General features: G+C 42.9%; 1 protein-coding gene across 1 annotated transcript in view; it reads left to right on the forward strand.

Moving 5' to 3' along the window:
• The first annotated feature begins 5,031 nt into the window (after nt 1–5,031).
• The window catches only part of NAPEPLD (N-acyl phosphatidylethanolamine phospholipase D), a 74,826-nt gene continuing 67,272 nt past the window's right edge, over nt 5,032–12,585 (forward strand). Inside the window, exon 1 of the mRNA XM_080665957.1 lies at nt 5,032–5,125. The gene's annotated coding sequence lies outside the window, so the exon portion shown is untranslated. The remainder of the gene's footprint in view (nt 5,126–12,585) is intronic.

Raw genomic sequence — 12,585 nt, forward strand, 5'->3', positions numbered from 1 at the left:
GGGAGTCAGAGGATCCTGACTGCACTGAGCCCCAGTTCTGACTGCAGTGAACCCCAGTTCCAGGCGAGCCCCTGGGGACCCACGCTCTTGTGGGGGGAGTCTGGACTCTCGGGCGGAGACTCGGGAGCCAGGAAGACAGAGGTCTGAAGGCACGCACGTGCGCGCAAGGGCAAGGCTGACGGGAAGCCAAGACTGAGACTCCACCCCATCCAAGCTGAGCACAGGGGCTATTGCAATTTGGCAAGTCTAATCCTATAAGGCTGTCTCCAGCACCGAACTTCTCCCAGCATAGACACAGCTGATCCTTACAGCCAACTGGCCTGGAGGTCAATTCTTCCCAGTGATACCAACAACAATCAAGACTTAATTACAACAAGGCTGTACACACAGTCCACAAAGGGGTGCACCAAGAGTGTCCACCTCAGGTTAACTGGGGAGGCCGACCCACTGGGCCATATTGAAAACCTAGCACACAAATCTACCTTACCAACTCAGGGAAGCAGTGAAAATTCGGCATCAAAGAATCAGATCACAAACGAAAGAAATGGAGGAAAACAAACGACTGGATATAGAATTCAAAACCATGGTTATAAGGCTTTTTAAGAATATCCTAGAAAAGGCCGATAAATATAACGAGACCCTCGAAGATATGAAAAAGGACCAACTAGAAATTAAACATACACTGACTGAAATAAAAAATATTATACAGAGACCCAAAAACAGACAAGAGGAACACAAAAATCAAGTCAAAGAATTGAAATACAAAGAAGCAGAAAACACTCAACCGAAAAAGCAAAAAGCAAAAAAAAAAAAAATCCAAAAAGTTGAAGATAATGTAAGAAGACTCTGGGACAACTTCAAGCGTACCAATATCAGAATTATGGGGGTGCCAGAAGAAGAGAGAGAGCAAGATACTGAAAACCTATTTGAAGAAATAATGACTGAAAACTTCCCCCACCTGGTGAAAGAAATAGACTTACAACTCCAGGAAGCCCACAGAACCCCAAACAAAAGGAATCCAAAGAGGACCACACCAAGACACATCATAATTAAAATGCCAAGGGCAAAAGACAAAGAGAGAATATTAAAAGCAGCAAGAGAAAAACAGTTAGTTACCTACAAGGGAGCACCCATACGATTGTCAGCTGACTTCTCAACAGAAACTATGCAGGCCAGATGGGAGTGGCAAGAAATTTTCAATGTGATGAATAGCAAGAACCTACAACCAAGATTACTCTACCCAGCAAAGCTATCATTCAGAATTGTAGGGCAGATAAAGAGTTTCACAGACAAGAAAAAGCTAAAGGAGTTCATCACCACCAAACCAGTATTATATGAAATGCTGAAAGGTATTCTTAAAGAAGAGGAAGAAGAAAAAAGTAAAGATAAAAATTATGAACAACAAATACATATCTATCAACAAGTGAACCTAAAAATCAAGTGAATTAAAAACCTGAGGGACAGAATAATCTGGTGAATATAATAGAATCAGGGGCATAGAAAGGGAGTGGACTGATAATTCTCAGGGGGAAAGGGGTATGGGGGGTTCATGAAGAGACTGGACAAAAATCATACACCTATGGATGAGGACAGTGGGGGGGGAGGTAAGGGAAGAAGGTGGGGTGGGAAATGGGTAGAGGGGAGCTATGGGGGGAAAATGGAGAAATAATTGTAATAATCTGAATAAAGATTTATTTAAAAAAAAAAAAAAGATTCTAATGAGAGAGCCTGGCTAGTCAGGGCAGGGAAGGATGTATCAGTGTCCACCCCTAATTACTCTTCAGGCTCTTTACAGTCATTTCATTGCATAGAGATTGCACTTGGTGAGGCCACTAATTGCTGAAAGATGGACACTTTACAGACCTTATATCGTATTGGCAGAATTTGACATGATAGCTGAAATTTTCTTTTTTCAAAATATCTTAGAGCTTCTCCTCCTTCTTCACCTTCTTGGGCAGCTTTTTATTCATAGGTCGTTTAAAGAAACGAAAAATAGCATGCACTGTTCTAACTGTTATTGTTATGCTCATTTTACAGATGTGGAAACTAAGGTAAAATAACTTGCCTTAGGTCACAATGCTAAGAACAGGCTGCCTGGCTCAAAAGCCCGGTGCTCTGAAACACCACACTAATTTGCCATAAAGCTTGGTCTCCCCAGGATTCTGGATCTGGGCCTCTTCTACTGCACACTTCCTGAGGGTTTCCATTTCTACCTGAGGACTTCCCTGCCTACCCAACCAGACCTTTCTCTTAACCATTCAATTACTAGAAAACTACATCTGAATATCTCATTGTCACCTCAATATCAACTTGTCCAAAATGCAATTCACTATCTCGCTCCTAAGTCTCTTCCTATAATATCCAATGCAAAGCAGCCAATGATATCTCCATTCACCCAAACATTCCAACCAGGAACCTGGATTTCATCCTCAAGTCAAAGTCAAAATTAAAATCCCAATGAGATACCATTTTACCTCCATTAAGATGGCTTAAAAATGAGAGAGAGACAGAGAGAGAGAGAATATCAACAATTGGTGGTGATATAGAACCCTCATGTACTGCTGGGGGGTGGGGGTGGGGAATGTAAAATGGTATCGCCACTTTTAAAAATAGTCTTAGTGGTTCCTCAAAAATTTAAACATAGCCCTGGCCAGTGTCGCTCAGTTGGTTGAGCATAGTCCCATCCACCAAAAGGTCACTGGTTTGATTCCCACTCAGGACACATGCCCGAGTTTCGCACTCAGTCCCCAGTAGAGGCATGCAGGAGACAGCTGATCAATATTTCTCTCTTACATGGATATTTCTCTCTTTTGTGCTCTCCCGCCCCGCCCTTCCTTTCTCTTTAAAACCAATAAAAACATATTTCAAATAAAGTTAAACATAGTTATGATTTAACCCACCAATTCCACTCCAAGGTGTACCCAAGAGAAATAAAAGTATATGTTCACTTGTATACTAATAACTTGTTGGAAGCAACCCACATGTTCATCAGCTGATGAATGGACAAGTAAAATTTGGTATATCCATACAACAGAATATTAGTAATACAGTGAAGGACTTATACATTCAACGACATGGATGAACCTTGAAAACATTATATTAAGTGAGGGAAGGCAGTATATTCAATGATATATGAAAGACCACATATTTTATGATTCCACTTATATAAAATAGAATAGGCAAATCTATAGTAGATTAATGGTTGCCTAGGGTTGGGGAAAATGGGAGGATTAAAGGTTGACAGTTACTAGGTATGGGGTTTCTTTTTTGAAGTGATTTAAGTGTTCTGAAATTAGTGATGATGGTGGCACAACTTTATTAATATACTGAAAGCTATTGAATGGTATACTTTAAGTGGGTGAGTTATATAGCATGTGAATTATATCTCAATAAAATTTTTACCAAATATTGGACATAGGATTTAAATAGATATTCCTCCAAAAAAGATATACAAATAGCCAATAAACATGAAAAGATGCTCAACATCATAGCCATCAGAAAAATGCAAGTCAAAGCTAATGCTAAGATACTGTTTCATATACACTAAGATGGGTATAATGAAAAAGACAGACAGTAACAATGTTGACGAGAATGTGGAGAAATTTCAACCCATAACATTGCTAATGGGAATGTAAGTGGTGTAACTGCTGTGGAAAAGTTTGGCAGCTCCTTACCATTTGACTCAGCAATTCCATTCCTAGGTATATACCCTAGAAATGAAAATATATGTCCACACAAAAATTATACACAAATGTTTATAATACCATTATTCATAATAGTCTAAAAGTGTTCATTAATTCATAAACAAAATGTGGTATATCTGTACAATGGAATATTATTCTCAACAAAAAGAAATGAAGTATTGATACATGTTACAACATGGATGAATTTTAAAAACATTATGCTATGAGAAAAGCCAACCACAAAAGGCCAAATATTATATGTTCCATTTATATGAAATGTTCAGAATAGGAAATTCATAGAGACAGTAGATTAGTGGTTGCTAGGGGCTGGGGGCAGGGAGAAATGGAGAATGACTGCTAATGGATATGGAGTTTCTTTAGGGGTAATGAAAATTTTCTGAAGTTAGATAGAAGGTTGCATAACCTTATGACTATACTAAAAACCATTGAATATTACATTTTAAAGTGGTAAATCCTAGGCTATATAAATTATATCTCAATTTTAAAAAAATACCTCAAATCTCATCATCCAAAAAGTATCACCATTAACATTATGGTAACATTTCAGATATCTTTCTATGCATGTATATGGCTAGAAAGGTGGATTGGATGGATGGATGGATGGATGGATGGATGGATGGATGGATGGATGAATGGATAGCTATACTGATTGAATACACAATCGATACTTTTTAAAAGAATGGGATAATACAATAGATGCTGTGTTTATTAAAAAGTATCTGGATATCTTCCTTTTGTGCCCATGTTGCAGAATCACATCCCAAAATTCGGGTTCATGTACCAGATGCCCTAGTCTGCCAAAACATTGGGACACTGGTACTTGGAGTTAGAGAAAGGTTTATTGGATCTGGCTGACCCAAGAGGATGACAGGAGAACAAGATCTCTCAAATCCAGCTCTCTCAATAAAGCAAAAGTAGGGAGTTTTTATGCAGCTAGGGAGTAGGGGAGGGGGAATTCCAGGGAACTGAGAGAGAAGTCTGTGTTTCTTTAGTCATAGTTTTTTCACATCATAGTCCTGGGAGGCAGCAGATGGTCACAGAAACCTTGAAGACATTCTTTCTTTCTGCAAAACAAACTCATAAATTCTCCATGTGACCCTGAAGTTGTCTCATCCTGCTTAACAAATAGACACCACATCAGCAACTTATGACTACATTCATGAGAACAAAAAGAGCTGAGCAGAAAGAGTGATTAACATGTGAACAAAGGCCTACTTAAGAATTAAATTATTTAAATCTAGCCTACAGAAATACTAGGGGCATTAAAATCACAAGGGGCTGGGCTATAGCCACTCCTCACCCTTTTCATTCTATCCTGTGCTTTAGGACGGTGACCTGCATAGCTTGCTTGATTCGATCGGTTTCTAGCTGGGTTTAGCCAGTAAAAGTCACCACAGGACACAGAAGCCTGGAAAAGTGAGGTGAGTACATTTATCCCTCAGATTTCTCCTCGGGGGTTGATACATTACTTTACGTAGGCCCCAGCCTTCTTCATACAGCTGCCCTCTCTGTGTTCTAGTGGCCTTTCCTTTCTCTTCTACCTTTGAGACTAAGTGGATACAGGTCTTAGCTGTTACTAGTTCTGCAATGCTGTAATCCCTCTTTAAACGTTGGTTTCTTTAAACCATGCCCTGCATTTGTAAATAGTACCATCATTAAACCCTCTTCAAATTGTTGAGGAACTCAAGAAGTTAAAAATATTTAGCTTAATTATATAGTTAACTAGTGGCCCAGTGCACAAAATTCGTACACATTAAAAGGGAATTAATTAGAGGAAATATTTTAATATTGCTATTTGCCCTTTCTCTATAACAGAAGTGTCAGAGATGAAAGAAAATTAGTAAAATGTATATGAAAATCTCCCTCCTGTCAGAGTCTGGGGCACGCCACAGGACCTAGAATCAAGTCCCCACCCACCCACGTGCGCCTCGAAATCGCGCAAGACCCAGACCCGGCTGGCCCCACCCTACTCAAGCCCCTCCGGGCAGGGGGTGCAGCTTTAGGTCCCCCATCAAGCCCTGCCAGATGGGGGGAGGGGGGCCATGGCCTCAGGTCCCCCGGTGCCAGGGCGGGGGTGTGGCCTCAGGTGGGAATGTAAAATTTCAGAGTGGTACAGTCACTGTGGAAAATTGTTTGACAGGTTCTTAAAATATTAAATATGTGCTTAATATACAATCCAGCAATTATACCCTTGGGCATCTATCCCAGAGAGGTGAAAACACCTATATGAATAGTAATAGCAGGTTTATTCATGATAGCTCAAAACTGGAAACAACTCAAATGTCCTTAAAAAGATAGCTTGGCTGTTGTGGCTCAGTGGTTGAGTGCTCACCCATGAACCAGAAGATCACTGTTGGGTTCCAGGTCAGGGTACATGCCTGGTTGCAGGCTTGATCCCTAGTAAGGGACGTGCAGGAGACAGCCGATGAATGATTCTCATCATTGATGTTTCTCTCTCTCCCTCTCCCTTCCTTTCTCTGAAATCAATAAAAATATTTTTAAACAGAGGTAAGTGGTTATGCCCTAGCTGGTTTGGCTCAGTGGATAGAGCGTCAGCCTGCGGACTGAAGGGTCCCAGGTTTGATCAAGGGCACATGGTCAAGGGCACATGCCTAGGTTGTGGGCTTGATCCCCCGTAGGGGATGTGCAGGAGGCAGCCAATCAATGATTCTCTCTCATCATTGATGTTTCTATCTCTCCCTCTCCCTTCCTCTCTGAAATCAATAAAGATATATATATATATATATATTTTTAAAAAGGTAAGTGTTTAAACAGTAGTACATCCATACTATGGAATATTACTCAGCACCAAAAAAGAATGAGCTCTCAATAAATGCAACATGGATGGGCCTCAAAAGAATTATGCCAATCTTTAAAGATTATATACTATAATTCCATTTATATAAAATTCTTGAAATGACAAAATTACAAAGATGGAAATGGGATTAGTGACTGCCAAGTAGTGATATGGGAAGGGGAGGGGGAGAGGAACAAGACAGAGGTGGGTATGGCTATAAAAGGGTTGCATGAGAGATCCTTGAGGTGATGGAATTATTCTCTATCTTGAATATGATAATGGTTACATGTGATAAAATTTCATAGAATTAAACACACACAAATGAATGCATGTAAAACTGATGAACTATGAAGGTCAGTGGATTATGTCAATTTCCTAGTTGAGCAAGATGTACCATTGGGAAAAAATAGATTGGGGGTACATGAGACCTTTCTGTATCATTTCTAAAAAATGCATGCGAATCTACAGTTATCCTAATAAAAGAGTAATATGCAAATTGACCATACCTCCACTACACCCACAAGCCATGCCCACCAGCCAGTCAGGAGCGAGTATGCAAATTAACCCAACCAAAATGGCTGTCGCCACGGAGTGAACAGGAGGCTTGGGTTTCCCTGGAAATGGAGGAAGCCAAGCTTCCTGCACACCCTGGCCGGCCCAGGCCTCCGCTCAAGGCTACAAAGTTTCAATTATAGAAGATACATAAATCCCAGATACCAGGGCCTCTGCTTGGGTGTTGCCGGTGGGGCATGGCCAGACTGCAAACCACCACAGGCCCCTTGCCCAGGCCGCCTCATGCCCCAAGGGAACCCCCACCCTGATCCAGGACACCCTTCAGGGCAAACCAGCTGGCCCCCACCCGTGCAGCATGCCTCTATCCTTTTCTAATAAGAGAGTAATATGCAAATTGACCATCACTCCAACACACAAGATGGCTGCCCCCATGTGGTCAAAGATGGCCGCCCCCATGTGGACACAAGATGGCCAGCAGTGGAGGGCAGCTGGGAGGGACCAGGTCTGCAAGGGAGGGCAGTTGTGGTCGATCAGGCCAGCAGGGGAGGGCGGTTGGGAGATACCAAGCCTGCAGGAGAGGGCAGTTAGGGGTGACCAGGCCTGCAGGGGAGGGCAGTTAGGGGGGACCAGGCCTGCAGGGGAAGGCAGTTAGGGGCAAACAGGCTGGCAGGGGAGTGGTTAGGGGGTGATCAGGCTGGCAGGCAGAAGCAGTTAGGGGCAATCAGGAAGGCAGACAGGTGAGCAGTTGGGAGCCAGCAGTCCTGGATTGTGAGAGGGATGTCCGATCGGGCCTAACCGGGCAGTCGGATATTCCTTGAGGGGTCCCAGATTGGAGAGGGTGCAGGCTGGGCTAAAGGTCACCCCCCTGCCCCCGTGCACGAATTTCATGCACCGGGCCTCTAGTTTCTAAATAAAAAGTTGAAGAGAAACCAAGATGGCGGCATAGGTAAGCACCTAAACTGCTGCCTCGCACAACAATTTCAAAACTACAACTAAAAGACAGAACGGACACCATCCAGAACCACAGGAAAGCTGGCTGAGTGAAAATTCTACAACTAGAAGGAAAGAGAAAAGCTCACAGAGAATTGGAGGTACGGCAAAGGGTCTTTGTGTGTGCAGAGAGGAAGGGCGGCTGAGAGCCTGGCTGACTTTCTCTGGCGGAAGGGGGAAGGAAGCCCCCAACCACACTGAACCCCAGTTCTGACTGCACTGAACCCCAGTTCCGGGCGAGCCCCTGGGGACCCACGCTCTTGTGGGGGAAGTCTGGACTCTCAGGCGGAGACTCGGGAGCCGGGGAAGGCAGAAGTCTGAAGGCGCGCGCGTGCCAGTGCGCACAAAGGCTGCGGAGGTTGCCACAGGCTTTCCCTAGTGGAAGGGAGTCAGAGGCTCCTGACTGCACTGAGCCCCAGTTCTGACTGCAGTGAACCCCAGTTCCAGGCGAGCCCCTGGGCACCCACGCTCTTGTGGGGGGAGTCTGGACTCTCGGGCGGAGACTCGGGAGCCGGGGAAGGCAGAGGTCTGAAGGCACGCACGTGCGTGCAAGGGCAAGGCTGACGGGAAGCCAAGACTGAGACTCCACCCCATCCAAGCTGAGCACAGAGGCTTTTGCAATTTGGCAAGTCTAATCCTATAAGGCTGTCTCCAGCACCGAACTTCTCCCAGCATAGACACAGCTGATCCTTACAGCCAACTGGCCTGGAGGTCATTTCTTCCCAGTGATACCAACAACAATCAAGACTTAATTACAACAAGGCTGTACACACAGTCCACAAAGGGGTGCACCAAGAGTGTCCACCTCAGGTTAACTGGGGAGGCTGACCCACTGGGCCATATTGGAAACCTAGCACACAAATCTACCTTACCAACTCAGGGAAGCAGTGAAAATGCGGCGTCAAAGAATCAGATCACAAACGAAAGAAATGGAGGAAAACAAACGACTGGATATAGAATTCAAAACCACGGTTATAAGGCTTTTTAAGAATATCCTAGAAAAGGCCGATAAATATAACGAGACCCTCGAAGATATGAAAAAGGACCAACTAGAAATTAAACATACACTGACTGAAATAAAAAATATTATACAGAGACCCAAAAACAGACTAGAGGAACACAAAAATCAAGTCAAAGAATTGAAATACAAAGAAGCAAAAAACACTCAAAAGAAAAAGCAAAAAGCAAAAAAAAAAAATCCAAAAAGTTGAAGATAGTGTAAGAAGACTCTGGGACAACTTCAAGTGTACCAACATCAGAATTATGGGGGTGCCAGAAGAAGAGAGAGAGCAAGATACTGAAAACCTATTTGAAGAAATAATGACAGAAAACTTCCCACACCTGGTGAAAGAAATAGACTTACAAGTCCAGGAAGCGCACAGAACCCCAAACAAAAGGAATCCAAAGAGGACCACACCAAGACACATCATAATTAAAATGCCAAGAGCAAAAGACAAAGAGAGAATATTAAAAGCAGCAAGAGAAAAACAGTTAGTTACCTACAAGGGAGCACCCATACGACTGTCAGCTGATTTCTCAACAGAAACTATGCAGGCCAGATGGGAGTGGCAAGAAATTTTCAATGTGATGAATAGCAAGAACCTACAACCAGGATTACTCTACCCAGCAAAGCTATCATTCAGAATTGAAGGTCAGATAAAGAGCTTCACAGAAAAGAAAAAGCTGAAGGAGTTCATCACCACCAAACCAGTATTATATTAAATGCTGAAAGGTATTCTTTAAGAAGAGGAAGAAGAAGAAAAAAGTAAAGAAAAATTATGAACAACAAATACATATCTATCAACAAGTGAACCTAAAAATCAAGTGAATTAAAAACCTGAGGAACAGAATAATCTGGTGAATATAATAGAATCAGGGGCATAGAAATGGAGTGGACTGATAATTCTCAGGGGGAAAGGGGTATGGGGGGTTCATGAAGAGAATGGACAAAAATCATACACCTATGGATGAGGACAGTGGGGGGGAGGTAAGGGCAGAAGGTGGGGTGGGAACTGGGTGGAGGGGAGCTATGGGGGGAAAAGGAGAAACAATTGTAATAATCTGAATAAAGATTTATTAAAATAAAAAAATAAAAATAAATAAATAAATAAATAAAAAGTTGAATTGAAAGAAAAAGTGATGGGAGTGTGTGGAAGGAGTACACTTTCTATCTATTGATCGTCATGTTTCACAGTCACATAATCATGCATTCAAACTCGTGCGTACACACACACACACACACACACACACACACACACACATCACATCACATCACATCACAGAGGTTCTTATACAAATTGAAATAGGAAGAGAAATTCAGAATTGTTCATCTGGCCATAACTAATAAGGTCATACAGGGAACTGCAAATGAATTGGAGCAAAAACTCTTTGCATGTTTCATAGAGCTTTCCTGATTCAACTTTTTCTACAATGGGCCCCTGGTGAGGAGGGAGCGATTTATGCATAATGTGACAGTTTAAGTAGCTCCCTGTGTCTGGCTGTGATGCTGGCAGCCTTGAGCCCAGTCTGGACGCATTGAAGTGCTTCAGCTTTATTTCTTTTTGTCTCTTGCCTCTTAATGGAGGTTATACTGAATAGGAAGTAGGCCCTGAGCTGAATGTATAATCAGTATAATCACCATGGGAACTGAGACCATAATAAAATGCCTTCTTTTAACCCTGCCCCCCTGGCCACACATTCCCTTCCACAGAGACAAGCAGTAACTCCTTCTCATGGCTCCTCTGAAAGGGTGACCAGGATATACCAGCAAACATATATGTATACGTAGATCTTATTCTTCTTTCTTCCTTTTGCTCTCCCTCCCCTCCTTTCTCTTTTATACGACATTCAGCCTCTGCTTTTTTAAAATAATATATCTCGCGAGCACACTATAGTACGACATAAAGATCTTCATTTTAAATATGCAGTGTCATAGCATTCCACTGAATTGATGTCTTCTTATTTATTTAACCAATCCCCAATTGATGGATAATTAGTTTTCTTTGAATTTCGTGCTATTACAATGCTACAGTGGGTGTCTGCACACACACATTGGTTAGTACAAGCCGTGTTACATTGAAATGATCTCCTTACTAGTCTGTCCTGGCTTAGGCTGTAGGTTCCTCTGAGACAGGAAATGATGTGTTATGCATCTCTGAATTTACCTGCTTTTAGCCGGGCCTGGCGTGTGGTAGGGGTGCAGTTAAACTTGGTTGGACTGAAGGAGTAAGCTGATCTCCACGTGCTCTGCCACCTGCACAGGTCTGAGAACCGCCAGATCTGCGGGCCTTTAAGGGTCTGTTTGTTTATTCTGTTTGCCCTCTTCCACCCCAACTAGTCTCTGTCCCTCTACCTGATCTGGGTACTCAGGAGGGAGCTAAGTCTTACTGATAGAGCATCTGGGCACCCCTCCTCTGGCTGCTCTTGGGGTTTAGTCCATGGAAAGCACTGCCAGGGGGTGGACGGTGGGGGAAGAGGGAGACGGAGGTCCTTCTTGCCTGCATCCCCAGTTAGGTTCCAGCAGTGGTTGTGTCTTCCTCTGGGTCAGACGATAACTCCCTCCATAACTCCAGCTCTCCCAGTGCTCAGCACTGTCTTCTGCCCTTGCCTTTCAGACCTCGGGTAGTAAGAGCCCCACTGATAGTCCTTAGTGCTCCCTCATCCTTTGTGGGTCCATTAACCCTGTCCACATCCCTGTAAACCATCTTGCCAATAAACTATCTTCAGTTAAACATTTTGCATAGAACTCTGTTTTCCGCCAGAACCCTCACTGACATAGGGTCCTTTCTGAACCTGAGATCCTACCATTCTAACCCTTGATAGTGAGTTTCCCAGCCACTTCTTTACATATAAAGAAATGTAACAAAAGCTGGCTACACAAGCAATCAAACCATACCTGCTCCCCAAAGCTTTATAACAATAGTAATAAAGTATTGAAAAGATGAAGCACCTAACCCCCCCCCCGCCCCCCCCCCCCCGCCGTTCTGCTGTGATTACTTTGCCAGCATCAGCGTTGGCGATTCAGCCTTAAATGTTGAGTGTTTTGGTACCTTCACCTAGAAGTTCCTTCTATTCATTGAAGCAGCAGATAGGAACTGAAAAAAAAAAAAAACAGAGCAAGCAAATAAGACGAGAAAGATTTTATGGGAATTAAGCACTATTTCACTTTATACATTCCTTATTATGTATATAAAGTGTTTTCAATGTGAGCATTTATTGAATAAGCTGCTCATTAGTGGGCTGTGAAATACTCTTTTATATCTACAGCTTGCCCTCCAACCAATTAAGGTGAAAACAGCCCCCCGCAACCCCCCTGGATTAATCACTGAGCAATAACCTGAAGAGTCTTCACGGCATGGAGATTGAGTCTTTGTACTTTTGAGTTGTAAGGGACTCTGCTTTAAAGAAAACACAATGGCTGCAGATTGCAGTGTTGCTCATTAGCAAAGTTCATGCTTTTGAAATTGGTGATTAGGATCTTCCTTTAGGGAGAATCAGGCTGCAATGCCTACATACACAGTTTTCGCTTCTAGACATTAGCTACCAAGAATTTTAAAAGACACACAAAAAGTAGGCCTGTCA

Source organism: Plecotus auritus (assembly GCF_963455305.1).
Source record: "Plecotus auritus genome assembly, chromosome: 4".
Classification (NCBI taxonomy): Eukaryota; Metazoa; Chordata; class Mammalia; order Chiroptera; family Vespertilionidae; genus Plecotus; species Plecotus auritus.